Source organism: Anopheles darlingi, chromosome 3 (assembly GCF_943734745.1).
Source record: "Anopheles darlingi chromosome 3, idAnoDarlMG_H_01, whole genome shotgun sequence".
NCBI lineage: Eukaryota > Metazoa > Arthropoda > Insecta > Diptera > Culicidae > Anopheles > Anopheles darlingi.
Genome location: NC_064875.1, coordinates 36,165,296 through 36,177,970, shown reverse-complemented (window position 1 = coordinate 36,177,970; position 12,675 = coordinate 36,165,296).

The window sequence follows — 12,675 nt, the reverse complement described above, 5'->3', positions numbered from 1 at the left end:
TCGTGTCTATCAGTAAAATAGCTTTTTAAATCCATTTTCGGGCAGCAAATCGATGTATTTTTCCGTTCCCCATTGCGCAGAAAATCAAAGTTGCCCGCGCGATTTCTCCACAGCGCGTTTCTCTCTGGCGCTGAGCGTCTCTCTCTCGCGCGCTTTGCACTGGCGAGCGCTCTCCTCTCTCGATTCGAGGTGGCAGAAAACGCGGAATTTGTTTTCTCGCTCGCGCTTACGTCTGCGGGATATTGCATCCCGCTCGGGTGGCAGAAAACAGCAGAAAATTTGTCTCGCTCGCACTTACGTCTGCGGCATGTTGCATCCCTCTCGGGTGGCGGAATTTACTACAATTTGTATATAGAGAACTTATAAAGCTAAACGGCCCGGTTACAGAAAATTTCAAAATTTTGCCCGGTTTTTTAAATGTTTTTGTTTTGCTTAATATGCGCCCTTCCATGTCATTCCATGCCCTTTCATGCCCTTCCATGCCTTTCCATGTAAGTATGAAAGTATGAAAGTATGGTAAGCGCCATTTGGAAATTTTCGTCATTGAAGCAATACTTGTGCAACTTTTATCGGTTCTCCGGCATGCTGGAGCGATCAACCCTTTCCAGGTTCCCTTTTTGTAAGTGACTTGCCAGGCCATTGTCCGACTGACCGATGCCAGGGTAGACGCGGTCGATCCGCGCTTGATCATCCGCCTGTCGGCTGATCTTCAATTTACAAGGGCGGAAGGAAGAACAGCTTCTGCCATGTCCAAGCCATGTCCTGCCATATCCAGGTGTGCTTTCACGCCAATCGATAATATGAAACCGGAAACTTTCCCAGTCCCGGTTGCATAGCCTTTGTTTCGCTATGATAAGAATAGAAAATCTGCAATCTGGCACGATATGTTGCAATGATCGATCCCATTCGCATTCATCATAAGGTTGGGTACTACCTGCTGTGAGGTGACACTCAAAAACCACTAACAGCGCATGCCATTTGCTGACCATTTCCAGGTTCTGTTCGACGCTCCTCCACGGTGCCATTGATAGCGATGAAGCCACCATTTTCCGGTGACTTGCCAGACCACCTGTAGGCTGTACTTCGATTGCCAAGGACGATCTCGAGCAAGAACAGCTTCTACCATGTGCGGGTCCAGGTGATTTCAGGTCCACCAAGGAAATGAGACCCGCCACTTTCCTCTCCACAGCCCAGGTTGCATAGCCTTCGTTTCGCTATGACAAAATCTGGCACGATGTGTTGCGATGAGCGATCGCATTCGCATTCATCATAAGGTTGAGTGTTACCTGCTGTGAGGTGACACTCAAAAACCACTAATAGCGCATGCCATTTGCGGACCATTTCCAGGTTCTGTTCGCCGCTCCTCCACGGTGCCATTGATAGCGATGAAGCCACCATTTTCCGGTGACTTGCCAGACCACCTGTAGGCTGTACTTCGATTGCCAAGGACGATCTCGAGCAAGAACAGCTTCTACCATGTCCAGGTCCTGGTGATTTTAGGTCCACCAAGGAAATGAGACCCGCCACTTTCCTCTCCACAGCCCAGGTTGCATAGCCTTCATTTCGCAATGACAAAATCTGGCACGATATGTTGCAATGAGCGATCCCATTCGCATTCATCATAAGGTTGGGTGTTACCTGCTGTGAGGTGACACTCAAAAACCACTAACAGCGCATGCCATTTGCTGACCATTTCCAGGTTCTGTTCGACGCTCCTCCACGGTGCCATTGATAGCGATGAAGCCACCATTTTCCGGTGACTTGCCAGACCACCTGTAGGCTGTACTTCGATTGCCAAGGACGATCTCGAGCAAGAACAGCTTCTACCATGTCCTGGTCCTGGTGATTTCAGGTCCACCAAGGAAATGAGACCCGCCACTTTCCTCCCCACAGCCCAGGTTGCATTGCCTTCGTTTCGCAATGACAAAATCTAGCACGATATGTTGCAATGAGCGATCCCATTCGGATTCATCATAAGGTTGGGTGTTACCTGCTGTGAGGTGACACTCAAAAACCACTAACAGCTCATGCCATTTGCGGACCATTTCCAGGTTCTGGTGGCCGTTCCTTCACGGTGCCAGTGATAGCGATTAAGCCACCATTTTTCCGGTGACTTGCCAGGCCGCCTGTAGGCTGTACTTCGATTGCCAAGGACGATCTCGAGCAAGAACAGCTTCTACCATGTCCAGGTCCAGGTGATTTCAGTTGCATGAAGGAAATGCGACCCGTCACTTTTCCAGCCCTGGTTGCATAGACTTCGTTTCGCTACGATAACATCTGGCACGATGTGTTGCAATGAGCGATCCCATTCTGATTATTCTTAAGATTGATGGCTGCCTACTGCTAGGTGACTAATCATCATAACGGTGGACAAATCATCAGGCATAGAGACAGTTAGACAGTATACCTTTCCGTTAAACGCGCATTCATTCTGGCGCATGCAGCGAGTCCAGTGAGTGGCTGCCTGTCTTATTTCGCATCGGCAACTGTTACGCGGTCAGCGGCTTAACGTAACGATCATGTGCTACGCGATGTCTTGGAACGCGCCACCGAGCTGCCCCCTCTTGGATGGGAAAATCGGTAAACACAATGGTTCTATCCTATTTTGGCTCGAGACGAATTTCATCCCTTTCTCGAGCGCTTCACGCTTTTCGTCAAGGAAGATTTTTTTCTTGTCTCGCACTTTGCGGTTCCAGCTAGGATCATCCGTGTAAACACGCGCGGTGCTCAACGCAATTGCACCTGTATGCGATCGAAAGTACGGCGCAACGCGCGAGAAAGGGACGCAGAGAGTTCTCCTTCAGATCTAACGAACATGCGGTTTGTGGATGAGAAGAGGGTGGGGGTAAGAGGAAGCTAGGGAAGTACGATCATGGCAACATGGCTCAAGATTGGTTTAACTGGAGTTATTTTTTCCAATCTCATATAGTGTATTTCGTGTCTATCAGTAAAATAGCTTTTTAAATCCATTTTCGGGCAGCAAATCGATGTATTTTTCCGTTCCCCATTGCGCAGAAAATCAAAGTTGCCCGCGCGATTTCTCCACAGCGCGTTTCTCTCTGGCGCTGAGCGTCTCTCTCTCGCGCGCTTTGCACTGGCGAGCGCTCTCCTCTCTCGATTCGAGGTGGCAGAAAACGCGGAATTTGTTTTCTCGCTCGCGCTTACGTCTGCGGGATATTGCATCCCGCTCGGGTGGCAGAAAACAGCAGAAAATTTGTCTCGCTCGCACTTACGTCTGCGGCATGTTGCATCCCTCTCGGGTGGCGGAATTTACTACAATTTGTATATAGAGAACTTATAAAGCTAAACGGCCCGGTTACAGAAAATTTCAAAATTTTGCCCGGTTTTTTAAATGTTTTTGTTTTGCTTAATATGCGCCCTTCCATGTCATTCCATGCCCTTTCATGCCCTTCCATGCCTTTCCATGTAAGTATGAAAGTATGAAAGTATGGTAAGCGCCATTTGGAAATTTTCGTCATTGAAGCAATACTTGTGCAACTTTTATCGGTTCTCCGGCATGCTGGAGCGATCAACCCTTTCCAGGTTCCCTTTTTGTAAGTGACTTGCCAGGCCATTGTCCGACTGACCGATGCCAGGGTAGACGCGGTCGATCCGCGCTTGATCATCCGCCTGTCGGCTGATCTTCAATTTACAAGGGCGGAAGGAAGAACAGCTTCTGCCATGTCCAAGCCATGTCCTGCCATATCCAGGTGTGCTTTCACGCCAATCGATAATATGAAACCGGAAACTTTCCCAGTCCCGGTTGCATAGCCTTTGTTTCGCTATGATAAAAATATAAAATCTGCAATCTGGCACGATATGTTGCAATGATCGATCCCATTCGCATTCATCATAAGGTTGGGTGCTACCTGCTGTGAGGTGACACTCAAAAACCACTAACAGCGCATGCCATTTGCTGACCATTTCCAGGTTCTGGTGGCCGTTCCTTCACGGTGCCAGTGATAGCGATGAAGCCACCATTTTTCCGGTGACTTGACAGACCACCTGTAGGCTGTACTTCGATTGCCAAGGACGATCTCGAGCAAGAACAGCTTCTACCATGTGCGGGTCCAGGTGATTTCAGGTCCACCAAGGAAATGAGACCCGCCACTTTCCTCTCCACAGCCCAGGTTGCATAGCCTTCGTTTCGCTATGACAGAATCTGGCACGATGTGTTGCAATGAGCGATCCCATTCGGATTCATCATAAGGTTGGGTGTTACCTGCTGTGAGGTGACACTCAAAAACCACTAACAGCGCATGCCATTTGCTGACCATTTCCAGGTTCTGGTGGCCGTTCCTTCAAGGTGCCAGTGATAGCGATGAAGCCACCATTTTTCCGGTGACTTGACAGACCACCTGTAGGCTGTACTTCGATTGCCAAGGACGATCTCGAGCAAGAACAGCTTCTACCATGTCCTGGTCCAGGTGATTTCAGGTCCACCAAGGAAATGAGACCCGCCACTTTCCTCTCCACAGCCCAGGTTGCATAGCCTTCGTTTCGCTATGACAAAATCTGGCACGATGTGTTGCAATGAGCGATCCCATTTTGATTCATCATAAGGTTGGGTGTTACCTGCTGTGAGGTGACACTCAAAAACCACTAACAGCTCATGCCATTTGCTGACCATTTCCAGGTTCTGGTGGCCGTTCCTTCACGGTGCCAGTGATAGCGATTAAGCCACCATTTTTCCGGTGACTTGCCAGGCCACCTGTAGGCTGTACTTCGATTGCCAAGGACGATCTCGAGCAAGAACAGCTTCTACCATGTCCAGGTCCAGGTGATTTCAGTTGCATGAAGGAAATGCGACCCGTCACTTTTCCAGCCCTGGTTGCATAGACTTCGTTTCGCTACGATAACATCTGGCACGATGTGTTGCAATGAGCGATCCCATTCTGATTATTCTTAAGAGTGGTGGCTGCCTACTGATAGGTGACTAATCATCATAACGGTGGACAAATCATCAGGCATAGAGACAGTCAGACAGTATACCTTTCCGTTAAACGCGACTTCATTCTGGCGCATGCAGCGAGTCCAGTGAGTGGCTGCCTGTCTTATTTCGCATCGGCAACTGTTACGCGGTCAGCGGCTTAACGTAACGATCATGTGCTACGCGATGTCTTGGAACGCGCCACCGAGCTGCCCCCCCCCTTGGATGGGAAAATCGGTAAACACAATGGTTCTATCCTATTTTGGCTCGAGACGAATTTCATCCCTTTCTCGAGCGCTTCACGCTTTTCGTCAAGGAAGATTTTTTTCTTGTCTCGCACTTTGCGGTTCCAGCTAGGATCATCCGTGTAAACACGCGCGGTGCTCAACGCAATTGCACCTGTATGCGATCGAAAGTACGGCGCAACGCGCGAGAAAGGGACGCAGAGAGTTCTCCTTCAAATCTAACGAACATGCGGTTTATGGATGAGAAGAGGGTGGGGGTAAGAGGAAGCTAGGGAAGTACGATCATGGCAACATGGCTCAAGATTGGTTTAACTGGAGTTATTTTTTCCAATCTCATATAGTGTATTTCGTGTCTATCAGTAAAATAGCTTTTTAAATCCATTTTCGGGCAGCAAATCGATGTATTTTTCCGTTCCCCATTGCGCAGAAAATCAAAGTTGCCCGCGCGATTTCTCCACAGCGCGTTTCTCTCTGGCGCTGAGCGTCTCTCTCTCGCGCGCTTTGCACTGGCGAGCGCTCTCCTCTCTCGATTCGAGGTGGCAGAAAACGCGGAATTTGTTTTCTCGCTCGCGCTTACGTCTGCGGGATATTGCACCCCGCTCGGGTGGCAGAAAACGGCAGAAAATTTGTCTCGCTCGCACTTACGTCTGCGGCATGTTGCATCCCTCTCGGGTGGCGGAATTTACTACAATTTGTATATAGAGAACTTATAAAGCTAAACGGCCCGGTTACAGAAAATTTCAAAATTTTGCCCGGTTTTTTAAATGCTTTTGTTTTGCTTAATATGCGCCCTTCCATGTCATTCCATGCCCTTTCATGCCCTTCCATGCCGTTCTTGCGCTTTCCATGTTTTCCCGTTTATGATTTGTTTTCTAAAATCCAAGATTGGAAAGTATGGTAAGCGCCATTTGGAAATTTTCGTCATTGAAGCAATACTTGTGCAACTTTTATCGGTTCTCCGGCATGCTGGAGCGATCAACCCTTTCCAGGTTCCCTTTTTGTAAGTGACTTGCCAGGCCATTGTCCGACTGACCGATGCCAGGGTAGACGCGGTCGATCCGCGCTTGATCATCCGCCTGTCGGCTGATCTTCAATTTACAAGGGCGGAAGGAAGAACAGCTTCTGCCATGTCCAAGCCATGTCCTGCCATATCCAGGTGTGCTTTCACGCCAATCGATAATATGAAACCGGAAACTTTCCCAGTCCCGGTTGCATAGCCTTTGTTTCGCTATGATAAAAATATAAAATCTGCAATCTGGCACGATAGGTTGCAATGATCGATCCCATTCGCATTCATCATAAGGTTGGGTGCTACCTGCTGTGAGGTGACACTCAAAAACCACTAACAGCGCATGCCATTTGCTGACCATTTCCAGGTTCTGGTGGCCGTTCCTTCACGGTGCCAGTGATAGCGATGAAGCCACCATTTTTCCGGTGACTTGACAGACCACCTGTAGGCTGTACTTCGATTGCCAAGGACGATCTCGAGCAAGAACAGCTTCTACCATGTGCGGGTCCAGGTGATTTCAGGTCCACCAAGGAAATGAGACCCGCCACTTTCCTCTCCACAGCCCAGGTTGCATAGCCTTCGTTTCGCTATGACAGAATCTGGCACGATGTGTTGCAATGAGCGATCCCATTCGGATTCATCATAAGGTTGGGTGTTACCTGCTGTGAGGTGACACTCAAAAACCACTAACAGCGCATGCCATTTGCTGACCATTTCCAGGTTCTGGTGGCCGTTCCTTCAAGGTGCCAGTGATAGCGATGAAGCCACCATTTTTCCGGTGACTTGACAGACCACCTGTAGGCTGTACTTCGATTGCCAAGGACGATCTCGAGCAAGAACAGCTTCTACCATGTCCTGGTCCAGGTGATTTCAGGTCCACCAAGGAAATGAGACCCGCCACTTTCCTCTCCACAGCCCAGGTTGCATAGCCTTCGTTTCGCTATGACAGAATCTGGCACGATGTGTTGCAATGAGCGATCCCATTCGGATTCATCATAAGGTTGAGTGTTACCTGCTGTGAGGTGACACTCAAAAACCACTAACAGCGCATGCCATTTGCGGACCATTTCCAGGTTCTGTTGGCCGCTCCTCCACGGTGCCATTGATAGCGATGAAGCCACCATTTTTCCGGTGACTTGGCAGACCACCTGTAGGCTGCACTTCGATTGCCAAGGTCGATCTCGAGCAAGAGCAGCTTCTGCCATGTCCAGGTCCAGGTGATTTCAGGTCCACCAAGGAAATGAGACCCGCCATTTTCCTCTCCACAGCCCAGGTTGCATAGCCTTCGTTTCGCAATGACAAAATCTAGCACGATATGTTGCAATGAGCGATCCCATTCGTATTCATCATAAGGTTGGGTGTTACCTGCTGTGAGGTGACACTCAAAAACCACTAATAGCGCATGCCATTTGCGGACCATTTCCAGGTTCTGTTCGCCGCTCCTCCACGGTGCCATTGATAGCGATGAAGTCACCATTTTCCGGTGACTTGCCAGACCACCTGTAGGCTGCACTTCGATTGCCAAGGACGATCTCGAGCAAGAACAGCTTCTACCATGTCCTGGTCCTGGTGATTTCAGGTCCACCAAGGAAATGAGACCCGCCACTTTCCTCCCCACAGCCCAGGTTGCATTGCCTTCGTTTCGCAATGACAAAATCTAGCACGATATGTTGCAATGAGCGATCCCATTCGGATTCATCATAAGGTTGGGTGTTACCTGCTGTGAGGTGACACTCAAAAACCACTAACAGCTCATGCCATTTGCGGACCATTTCCAGGTTCTGGTGGCCGTTCCTTCACGGTGCCAGTGATAGCGATTAAGCCACCATTTTTCCGGTGACTTGCCAGGCCGCCTGTAGGCTGTACTTCGATTGCCAAGGACGATCTCGAGCAAGAACAGCTTCTACCATGTCCAGGTCCAGGTGATTTCAGTTGCATGAAGGAAATGCGACCCGTCACTTTTCCAGCCCTGGTTGCATAGACTTCGTTTCGCTACGATAACATCTGGCACGATGTGTTGCAATGAGCGATCCCATTCTGATTATTCTTAAGATTGATGGCTGCCTACTGCTAGGTGACTAATCATCATAACGGTGGACAAATCATCAGGCATAGAGACAGTTAGACAGTATACCTTTACGTTAAACGCGACTTCATTCTGGCGCATGCAGCGAGTCCAGTGAGTGGCTGCCTGTCTTATTTCGCATCGGCAACTGTTACGCGGTCAGCGGCTTAACGTAACGATCATGTGCTACGCGATGTCTTGGAACGCGCCACCGAGCTGCCCCCCCCTTTGGATGGGAAAATCGGTAAACACAATGGTTCTATCCTATTTTGGCTCGAGACGAATTTCATCCCTTTCTCGAGCGCTTCACGCTTTTCGTCAAGGAAGATTTTTTTCTTGTCTCGCACTTTGCGGTTCCAGCTAGGATCATCCGTGTAAACACGCGCGGTGCTCAACGCAATTGCACCTGTATGCGATCGAAAGTACGGCGCAACGCGCGAGAAAGGGACGCAGAGAGTTCTCCTTCAGATCTAACGAACATGCGGTTTATGGATGAGAAGAGGGTGGGGGTAAGAGGAAGCTAGGGAAGTACGATCATGGCAACATGGCTCAAGATTGGTTTAACTGGAGTTATTTTTTCCAATCTCATATAGTGTATTTCGTGTCTATCAGTAAAATAGCTTTTTAAATCCATTTTCGGGCAGCAAATCGATGTATTTTTCCGTTCCCCATTGCGCAGAAAATCAAAGTTGCCCGCGCGATTTCTCCACAGCGCGTTTCTCTCTGGCGCTGAGCGTCTCTCTCTCGCGCGCTTCGCACTGGCGAGCGCTCTCCTCTCTCGATGCGAGGTGGCAGAAAACGCGGAATTTGTTTTCTCGCTCGCGCTTACGTCTGCGGGATATTGCACCCCGCTCGGGTGGCAGAAAACGGCAGAAAATTTGTCTCGCTCGCGCTTACGTCTGCGGCATGTTGCATCCCTCTCGGGTGGCGGAATTTACTACAATTTGTATGTAGAGAACTTATAAAGCTAAACGGCCCGGTTACAGAAAATTTCAAAATTTTGCCCGGTTTTTTAAATGTTTTTGTTTTGCTTAATATGCGCCCTTCCATGTCATTCCATGCCCTTTCATGCCCTTCCATGCCATTCCATGCCTTTCCATGCCATTCCATGCCCTTCCATGCCGTTCTTGCGCTTTCCATGTTTTCCCGTTTATGATTTGTTTCCTAAAATCCAAGATTGGAAAGTATGGTAAGCGCCATTTGGAAATTTTCGTCATTGAAGCAATACTTGTGCAACTTTTATCGGTTCTCCGGCATGCTGGAGCGATCAACCCTTTCCAGGTTCCCTTTTTGTAAGTGACTTGCCAGGCCATTGTCCGACTGACCGATGCCAGGGTAGACGCGGTCGATCCGCGCTTGATCATCCGCCTGTCGGCTGATCTTCAATTTACAAGGGCGGAAGGAAGAACAGCTTCTGCCATGTCCAAGCCATGTCCTGCCATATCCAGGTGTGCTTTCACGCCAATCGATAATATGAAACCGGAAACTTTCCCAGTCCCGGTTGCATAGCCTTTGTTTCGCTATGATAAGAATAGAAAATCTGCAATCTGGCACGATATGTTGCAATGATCGATCCCATTCGCATTCATCATAAGGTTGGGTACTACCTGCTGTGAGGTGACACTCAAAAACCACTAACAGCGCATGCCATTTGCTGACCATTTCCAGGTTCTGTTCGACGCTCCTCCACGGTGCCATTGATAGCGATGAAGCCACCATTTTCCGGTGACTTGCCAGACCACCTGTAGGCTGTACTTCGATTGCCAAGGACGATCTCGAGCAAGAACAGCTTCTACCATGTGCGGGTCCAGGTGATTTCAGGTCCACCAAGGAAATGAGACCCGCCACTTTCCTCTCCACAGCCCAGGTTGCATAGCCTTCGTTTCGCTATGACAAAATCTGGCACGATGTGTTGCGATGAGCGATCGCATTCGCATTCATCATAAGGTTGAGTGTTACCTGCTGTGAGGTGACACTCAAAAACCACTAATAGCGCATGCCATTTGCGGACCATTTCCAGGTTCTGTTCGCCGCTCCTCCACGGTGCCATTGATAGCGATGAAGCCACCATTTTCCGGTGACTTGCCAGACCACCTGTAGGCTGTACTTCGATTGCCAAGGACGATCTCGAGCAAGAACAGCTTCTACCATGTCCAGGTCCTGGTGATTTTAGGTCCACCAAGGAAATGAGACCCGCCACTTTCCTCTCCACAGCCCAGGTTGCATAGCCTTCATTTCGCAATGACAAAATCTGGCACGATATGTTGCAATGAGCGATCCCATTCGCATTCATCATAAGGTTGGGTGTTACCTGCTGTGAGGTGACACTCAAAAACCACTAACAGCGCATGCCATTTGCTGACCATTTCCAGGTTCTGTTCGACGCTCCTCCACGGTGCCATTGATAGCGATGAAGCCACCATTTTCCGGTGACTTGCCAGACCACCTGTAGGCTGTACTTCGATTGCCAAGGACGATCTCGAGCAAGAACAGCTTCTACCATGTCCTGGTCCTGGTGATTTCAGGTCCACCAAGGAAATGAGACCCGCCACTTTCCTCCCCACAGCCCAGGTTGCATTGCCTTCGTTTCGCAATGACAAAATCTAGCACGATATGTTGCAATGAGCGATCCCATTCGGATTCATCATAAGGTTGGGTGTTACCTGCTGTGAGGTGACACTCAAAAACCACTAACAGCTCATGCCATTTGCGGACCATTTCCAGGTTCTGGTGGCCGTTCCTTCACGGTGCCAGTGATAGCGATTAAGCCACCATTTTTCCGGTGACTTGCCAGGCCGCCTGTAGGCTGTACTTCGATTGCCAAGGACGATCTCGAGCAAGAACAGCTTCTACCATGTCCAGGTCCAGGTGATTTCAGTTGCATGAAGGAAATGCGACCCGTCACTTTTCCAGCCCTGGTTGCATAGACTTCGTTTCGCTACGATAACATCTGGCACGATGTGTTGCAATGAGCGATCCCATTCTGATTATTCTTAAGATTGATGGCTGCCTACTGCTAGGTGACTAATCATCATAACGGTGGACAAATCATCAGGCATAGAGACAGTTAGACAGTATACCTTTCCGTTAAACGCGCATTCATTCTGGCGCATGCAGCGAGTCCAGTGAGTGGCTGCCTGTCTTATTTCGCATCGGCAACTGTTACGCGGTCAGCGGCTTAACGTAACGATCATGTGCTACGCGATGTCTTGGAACGCGCCACCGAGCTGCCCCCTCTTGGATGGGAAAATCGGTAAACACAATGGTTCTATCCTATTTTGGCTCGAGACGAATTTCATCCCTTTCTCGAGCGCTTCACGCTTTTCGTCAAGGAAGATTTTTTTCTTGTCTCGCACTTTGCGGTTCCAGCTAGGATCATCCGTGTAAACACGCGCGGTGCTCAACGCAATTGCACCTGTATGCGATCGAAAGTACGGCGCAACGCGCGAGAAAGGGACGCAGAGAGTTCTCCTTCAGATCTAACGAACATGCGGTTTATGGATGAGAAGAGGGTGGGGGTAAGAGGAAGCTAGGGAAGTACGATCATGGCAACATGGCTCAAGATTGGTTTAACTGGAGTTATTTTTTCCAATCTCATATAGTGTATTTCGTGTCTATCAGTAAAATAGCTTTTTAAATCCATTTTCGGGCAGCAAATCGATGTATTTTTCCGTTCCCCATTGCGCAGAAAATCAAAGTTGCCCGCGCGATTTCTCCACAGCGCGTTTCTCTCTGGCGCTGAGCGTCTCTCTCTCGCGCGCTTTGCACTGGCGAGCGCTCTCCTCTCTCGATTCGAGGTGGCAGAAAACGCGGAATTTGTTTTCTCGCTCGCGCTTACGTCTGCGGGATATTGCATCCCGCTCGGGTGGCAGAAAACCGCAGAAAATTTGTCTCGCTCGCGCTTACGTCTGCGGCATGTTGCATCCCTCTCGGGTGGCGGAATTTACTACAATTTGTATATAGAGAACTTATAAAGCTAAACGGCCCGGTTACAGAAAATTTCAATATTTTGCCCGGTTTTTTAAATGTTTTTGTTTTGCTTAATATGCGCCCTTCCATGTCATTCCATGCCCTTTCATGCCCTTCCATGCCTTTCCATGCCTTTCCATGCCATTCCATGCCCTTCCATATCATTCCATGCCCCTCCATGCCGTTCTTGCGCTTTCCATGTTTTCCCGTTTATGATTTGTTTTCTAAAATCCAAGATTGGAAAGTATGGTAAGCGCCATTTGGAAATTTTCGTCATTGAAGCAATACTTGTGCAACTTTTATCGGTTCTCCGGCATGCTGGAGCGATCAACCCTTTCCAGGTTCCCTTTTTGTAAGTGACTTGCCAGGCCATTGTCCGACTGACCGATGCCAGGGTAGACGCGGTCGATCCGCGCTTGATCATCCGCCTGTCGGCTGATCTTCAATTTACAAGGGC